This window comes from Mustela putorius, unplaced genomic scaffold, assembly GCF_011764305.1.
Source record: "Mustela putorius furo isolate JIRA1106 unplaced genomic scaffold, ASM1176430v1.1 tig00000827_pilon_pilon_pilon, whole genome shotgun sequence".
In the NCBI taxonomy this organism is placed as follows: Eukaryota; Metazoa; Chordata; class Mammalia; order Carnivora; family Mustelidae; genus Mustela; species Mustela putorius.
Window position 1 is genome coordinate 7,658,119 of NW_025421489.1, and position 8,171 is coordinate 7,666,289.

Genomic DNA, 8,171 nt, shown 5'->3' on the forward strand with positions numbered 1-8,171 from the left:
GGGCACATACCTCAATATCATCAAAGCCATCTATGAAAAACCCACCGCAAATATCATTCTCAATGGAGAAATACTGAAAGCTTTTCCGCTAAGGTCAGGAACACGGCAGGGATGTCCATTATCACCACTGCTATTCAACATAGTACTAGAGGTCCTAGCCTCAGCAATCAGACAACAAAAGGAAATTAAAGGCATCCAAGTCAGCAAAGAAGAAGTCAAATTATCACTCTTCGCAGATGATATGATACTATATGTGGAAAACCTAAAAGACTCCACTCCAAAACTGCTAGAACTTATACTGGAATTCAGTAAAGTATCAGGATATAAAATCAATGCACAGAAATCAGTTGCATTTCTCTACACCAACAGCAAGACAGAAGAAAGAGAAATTAAGGAGTCAATCCCATTTACAATTGTACCCCAAACCATAAGATACCTAGGAATAAACCTAACCAAAGAGGCACAGAATCTATACTCAGAAAACTATAAAGTACTCATGAAAGAAATTGAGGAAGACACAAAGAAATGGAAAAATGTTCCATGCTCCTGGATTGGAAGAATAAATATTGTGAAAATGTCTATGCTACCTAAAGCAATCTACACACTTAATGCAATTCCTATCAAAGTACCATCCATCTTTTTCAAAGAAATGGAACAAATAATTCTAAAATTTATATGGAACCAGAAAAGACCTCGAATAGCCAAAGGGATATTGAAAAAGAAAGCCAATGTTGGTGGCATCACAATTCCAGACTTCAAGCTCTATTACAAAGCTGTCATCATCAAGACAGCATGGTACTGGCACAAAAACAGACACATAGATCAATGGAACAGAATAGAGAGCCCAGAAATAGACCCTCAACTCTACAGTCAACTAATCTTCGACAAAGCAGGAAAGAATGTCCAATGGAAAAAAGACAGCCTCTTCAATAAATGGTGTTGGGAAAATTGGACAGCCACATGCAGAAAAATGAAATTGGACCATTTCCTTACACCACACACAAAAATAGACTCAAAATGGATGAAGGATCTCAATGTGCGAAAGGAATCTATCAAAATCCTTGAGGAGAACACAGGCAGCAACCTCTTCAACCTCAGCCGCAGCAACATCTTCCTAGGAACAACGCCAAAGGCAAGGGAAGCAAGGGCAAAAATGAACTATTGGGATTTCCTCAAGATCAAAAGCTTTTGCACAGCAAAGGAAACAGTTAACAAAATCAAAAGACAACTGACAGAATGGGAGAAGATATTTGCAAACGACATATCAGATAAAGGACTAGTGTCCAGAATCTATAAAGAACTTAGCAAACTCAACACCCAAAGAACAAATAATCCAATCAAGAAATGGGCAGAGGACATGAACAGACATTTCTGCAAAGAAGACATCCAGATGGCCAACAGACACATGAAAAAGTGCTCCATATCACTGGGCATCAGGGAAATACAAATCAAAACCACAATGAGATAGCACCTCACACCAGTCAGAATGGCTAAAATCAACAAGTCAGGAAATGACAGATGCTGGCGAGGATGCGGAGAAAGGGGAACCCTCCTACACTGTTGGTGGGAATGCAAGCTGGTGCAGCCACTCTGGAAAACAGCATGGAGGTTCCTCAAAATGTTGAAAATAGAATTGCCCTATGACCCAGCAATTGCACTATTGGGTATTTACCCTAAAGATACAAACGTAGTGATCCAAAGGGGCACGTGCACCCGAATGTTTACAGCAGCAATGTCCACAATAGCCAAACTATGGAAAGAACCTAGATGTCCATCAACCGATGAATGGATCAAGAAGAGGTGGTATATATACACAATGGAATACTATGCAGCCATCAAAAGAAATGAAATCTTGCCATTTGCGACAACATGGATGGAACTAGAGCGTATCATGCTTAGCGAAATAAGTCAAGCAGAGAAAGACAACTATCATATGATCTACCTGATATGAGGAAGTGGTGATGCAACATGGGGGCTTAAGTGGGTAGGAGAAGAATAAATGAAACAAGATGGGATTGGGAGGGAGACAAACCATAAGTGACTCTTAATCTCACAAAACAAACTGAGGGTTGCTGGGGGGAGGGGGTTTGGGAGAAGGGGGTGGGATTATGGACATTGGGGAGGGTATGTGCTTTGATGAGTGCTGTGAAGTGTGTAAACCTGGTGATTCACAGTCCTGTACCCCTGGGGATAAAAATATATGTTTATAAAAAATAAAAAATTTAAAAAAAAATTTAAAAAATTTAAAAAATGAAGTCTTTGAATTCAAACTATATTTTAAATCAACAAATTACAAAAATAAACTCAGTTTATAACAACAACAACAATACAACAAGGTTATTTTAGGAAACCATAAAGTTTCCATGGTCCTCTGACCATGACTTCCACCAAGATTTAGTAGTCTGAATATGTCATTTTTTTGAAGAATTGTACTCAGCCAATGCTACAATTATTGAATTCTACTTTTTCAACCACAAGATTTTCATAGTACCAACCTGATCTGCCTAATCTTCACCTTCAATATGCCCCTCAGCCCATATTGACAGAGATGAAATTTTACCACTCTTTGCCACAATATACTATGGCAAATGTTAAAGGATTTTCACTGCTTTAAACCCCAATCAAGTCAGATACTCCATCCCAGATGTAGTTTCTTATAGAAACTTTAGTTAGCAGGGCACCTGGCTGGCTCAGTCAGTTATGCATCTGTCTTCAGCTTAGGTCATGATCCCAGGTCCTGAAATCAAGTCCTATGTCATCGGGCTCCCTGCTCAGTGGGGAGTCTGCTTCTCCCTCTCCCCCTGCACCAGCCCCTTGCTTGTGCTCTCCCTTTCTCAAATAAATAATAAAATTAAAAAAAAACTGTGGTTGGCAACCTTTCTTGTGAGCAAGTATATCATCAATTAAGTCAGCAGCCAACAACAGAAAGTATTCCAATGGGTTAAGCAGATAATAAATGGGTTAAGCTGATCATAAATTACCAGCCTTTCATTAGTTTCAAAATAAGAAACTTCAGTGCAAAGGCTGAAGGGGTAAACTTTAGAAGGAATATCTAGGAATTACTCACAGATCCCAAAATCATAATCATGTCTTGGCGTCTACTTCTTGAAGGACCTAACATACCTGATATAAAGCACACTCAAGTAAATGATCATGGGAACTTTGGGAAAAAGTTTGGAAAATAATCATAGTGTGTTGCAGAACAATTCTTCCCAGGGACCTGAAGACTTTTATAGTCAATGGGTTTCAGATATGAAAACTTGCTTAAATCAGGCCTATATTTAATAAGGAAATTCAATTGACAACTAATAACCTTCCAATCAGAAAGCAGCAAGCCCAGATGATAACATTGGTAAACTATACCAAACATTTAAGGAAGAAATAATTCCAATACTCTACAATCTCTTCCATAAAATAGAAACAGATGAAATACCTCGTTTCATGAAGACAGGACAGCATTACCCTAATACCAAAACCAGACAAAGACATTAAAAGGCACTTCAAATCAATATCTCTCATGAACAAAGATGTAAAAATCCTCAACAAGTAGCAAATAAAGTCCATCAATGTATAAAAAAATTATTATATATCATGACAGTGTGCGAATTATTCCAGGTATGTACAGCTAGTTCAACATTCAAAATCAATTACTATAACCCATCACACCAACAGTCTGAAGAATGAAGATCATATAATCATAAAAACTGATGTAGAAAAAGCATTGGACAAAATCCAACACGCATTTATATTAAAAACTCCCAGAAAACTAAGAACAGAGGAGGATTATCAACTTGATAAAGCATATATACCCAAACCTACAACTAACATCATACTTAATGATGAAACTAGATGTTTTCTCGCTGAGATGAGAAACAAGATAAGGATGTCCCCTACTCTTGTCATTCTTATTCAACCTCATACCGGAAGTCCTAGCTAATGTAGTAAGACAAGAAAAGAAAAGAGAAGGTAAATTGGGAAGGAAGAAATAAAACTGTCATGTTCACTGGTGATGAAATTTCCTATGTAGAATATCTTTAAAAATCACACAAAAAACTCCAAAACTAAATGATCACAGCAAAGTTGCAGGATACAAAGTTAATATACAAAACTAACTGTTTTCCTGTATGCCAAGAATGAACAATAAAATTTGAAATTTAAAATAAAAAGCAGTTTTTATAGTACCCCAAAAATTAAATACATAAGTGTAAGTCTAAATCTAATAAGATATGTACAAGGGAAATATGAGGGACAATCTAAAATTCTTATGAAAGAAAAAAGAAAACCTATAATAATTAGAGAGCTATCCCATGGATTGGGATACTTAATGTTAAGTTGACAGTCCTGCCCAATTTAATGGACAGATTTAACCCAATCCCAATCAAAATTCCAGTGAGTCATTTTACCCAAAGAGTGATTCTAAAATTCATATGGAAAGGCAGAGACACAGAATGGCAAACACAATACTGAAGAATAAGAATTATGTCATAAGACTGACAGTCCCTGATTTCAGAAATTAGTATGAAACTACAGTAATCAACACAGTGTGGTACTGGTGAGAACATAGACATATAGATACAAATTGATCAGTGGAACAGAATGGAGAGTCCAGAAATAGACCCACAAAAATATATTCAACTGGTTTTTGACAAAGGGGCAAAGGCAAGTGAATAAAGGATTATCTTCCCAAAAAATAGTACTGTAACTACTAAACAACCACATGGAAAAAAATATTAATATAAATACAAACTTTAGACTTTTCACAAAAAATTAGCTCAAATGGGTCATAAATATAAATGTAAAAAGCTTAAATAAAAAATTTCAAGAAAATAACAATGGAAAATCTACATGACTTAGGGTTTAGTAAAGGCTTTTTTTTTTTTTTAATTAATCTCTACACCCAACCCATGTCCCCATGATCAAGAGTCACATGCTCTACCAACTGAGCCAGACAGCTACTCTGGCAATGACTTTTAATACACAACATCCAAAGCACTAATGCAAGAAAGAAAAATAGAGATATGTTTGATTTCATTAAAATTAAAAACTTACTCTCTTGGAAAGACCTTTTTTTTGGAGATTTTGTTTATTTGTTTGACAGAGAGAGAGAGCACAGGTAGGCAGAGGGGCAGGCAGAGAGAGAGGGAGAAGCAGGCTCTCAGCTGAGCAGGGAACCCAATATGGGGCTCAATCCCAGAGCCTGGAATCATGACCTGAGCCAAAGGCAGCCACTTAAATGACTGAGTCACCCAAACACCCCTGAAAGACTCTTAAGAAAATAAAAGATGAGCCACAGACTGGGAGAAAATCTTTGCAAAACACATATCTGATAAAGAATTTGGATCCAAACTAAGAACATTTAAAATTCAACAATGAAAAAACAAATAACCTAATTCAAAAATGGGCAACAGAAAATTTGATTAAAGACTTGAATGTAAGACCCCAAACCAGAAAACTTCTTGAAGAAAGGAAAAGGGTATGATCCTTGATCTACATTTTGGAAATGATTTTTTGGATTTGAGAGTAAAAGAAAAGGCAAAAAAACCCCCCACACACAAACAAAGGAACTACCTCAAACTAAAAAGCTTCTAAAAAGGAAAGGAAGGGCACCTGGGTGGTTCAGTTGGTGAGGCATCCAACTCTTGATTTCAGCTCAGGTCATGATATTAGGGTCCTGAGATTGAGCCGCATGTCAGGCTCTACTCTTAGTGTGGAGTCTGCTTGAGACTCTTTTTCTCTCCTTCTGTCCCGCCCTCCCACTCACGTGTGATCTCTCCAAAGTACATAAATAAAATTTTGAAGAAAAAAAGAAAAGGTGAGAAAATATTTGCAAAACATAGACAGGACAAGGGGTTAATATTCAAAAGAACCCATACAGTTCAGTATCAAAACAAACAACAATCCAATTAAAAATGGGCAAAAGAACTGAACAGGCATTTTCCCAAAGAAGATGTGCAAATGTCAACAGGTACATGAGAAAGTACTAAACATCACTAATCATCAAGGAAATGTATATCAAAACCATAATGAGATATCACTTCACACTATTAGAATGGCTATTACCAGAAAGACAAGAGATGAGTGTTGGTGAGGTTGTGGAAAGAAGAGAACCCTACTACACTGTTGGTGGGAATGCAAAATGGTGCAGTCACTTTGGAAAACACTATGGAAATTCCTCAAAAAATTCCTTAAATTCCTTAAAAAATTAAAAATAGAAATACCGTATCATCCAGTAGTCCCACTTCTGGAAATGTATCCTAAGGAAATGAAAACAAGATATTGAAGAACTATTTGTCCTCCCATACTCATTTAAGCATTATTCCAATATCCAAGATATGGAAACAACCTCAGCATCTGTCAAAAGATGAATGGATAAAGATGTATAAGCATTATTATAGCCATGGAAAAGGAAGTAAATCCTGTCATTTGCAACAATATGAACCTTGAAGGCATTATGCTAAGTGAAATAAGTAAGACAAAGAAAGACAGATATTATATATCAATTATACATGGGATCTAAAAAAGCCAAACTCATAGAAATAGAGTAGAATGGTGGTTACTGAGGGCCGTAGGGTAAGAGAAATGGAGAGATGTTGGTCAGACAGTACAAATATCCAGTTAAAAGAAAAATAAGTTCTGGTGATCTGATGTACCCCTTGGGGATTATGGTTAATAATATTATATACTTGAAAGTTGCTAAGAAAGTAGAGTTTCAGTCTCCTTACCACAAAAAAAAAAAAAAATGGTAATTATGTGACATGAGGGAGGTATTAGCTAACGCTATGACGGGTAATCATTTTGCAGTAAATAAATAAATCAACTCATTATACAGCTCAAACTTACATGATGGTATGTCAATGTTATTATCATAAAGCTAGAGGAAAAAAAACCTTAATGGCAAAAATCATGGACACTTCACCTGAGAAGATACACAGGTGGTAAATAAGCATATGAAAAGATGATCAACATAACATGTGTTCAGAGAAATGCAAATTAAAATACTAACATAATACTACACACCTATTAAAATGGCTAAACTCCAAAGCAGCAGGAAATCTCATTCCCTGCTGGTGGGAATGCAAAATGATACAGTCACTTCAAAAGAAAGTTCTGCAGTTTCTTACAAAACTAAACATACTTTTATCATATGATGCAACAATCGCACTCCTTGGTATTTGACCAAATCAGTTGCAAATTTGTCCACACAACTCCTTCACATAGATATTTAGAACACTTTATAATCCCTAAAAACTGGAAATAATCAAGATGTCTTTCAACAGCTGAATGGATAAACAAATTGTAGTACATCCATACAATGGAATATTATCAGGGAATAAGAAGAGATAAACTGTCAAGCCTGTAGAGACACAGAGGAAATTAAATGCTTATTCTAAATAAAAGAAGCAAGTCTAAAGCTTTATACTCCTTGATTCTGACTATATGACATCTTGGAAAAGGCAGCATTGTAGAGATTATAAAAGATAGTGGTCACCAGGGGCTCCAGGGAAGGAAGGAAGGAAGGCAGGAATGAACTGGTGGAGCAGAGCACTTATTTACAGGGTGCTGAAACCATTCTATATAATACTGTAACAGTGGACACGTGACATTATGGGGTAGGAGAGAGAGGGGATCTGAGAACTCTCTGTAGCTCCTGCGCAATGTGCAATTATCTGTAAACCTAAAACTGCTCAACAAAATAAAGTGTATGAAGACAAAAGAAAACAAAACAAAACAACAACAACAAAAAAAACTGGCAAGAATTCAGGAACTGAACAAGTGACCATGATTTTTACTGCATCAACCACTGTCAACCTCCCATATCTCCACATTTGCCTTTTCTACTGGTAGAGGTTAAGCAGCACCCTCACTGGTTGCCCATCTGTGTTTCCCCTTAGGATGCCAAGTTCAACTGATCATATCCCTGTGGGGTTGAACTGATCATATCCCTGTGGGTCAAGGCCCCTTGGCTGCCCCTCTGACCTTGAAAGTCATTATGGATGCTCAATTGCAGCTTCTGAGCTGCTAGCACTTAGAACCTACCACCTGGTCTCTATCACTCCAGGATTCCCTTGGATGCCCTTGGATAAGGGAATGAGCCCAGTTCTGTGACCACTTCTGTCAAAAGCTCCAGCCTGCAGAAAGCTACCCCGAATGTGCTAATATCCCCCTCAGCC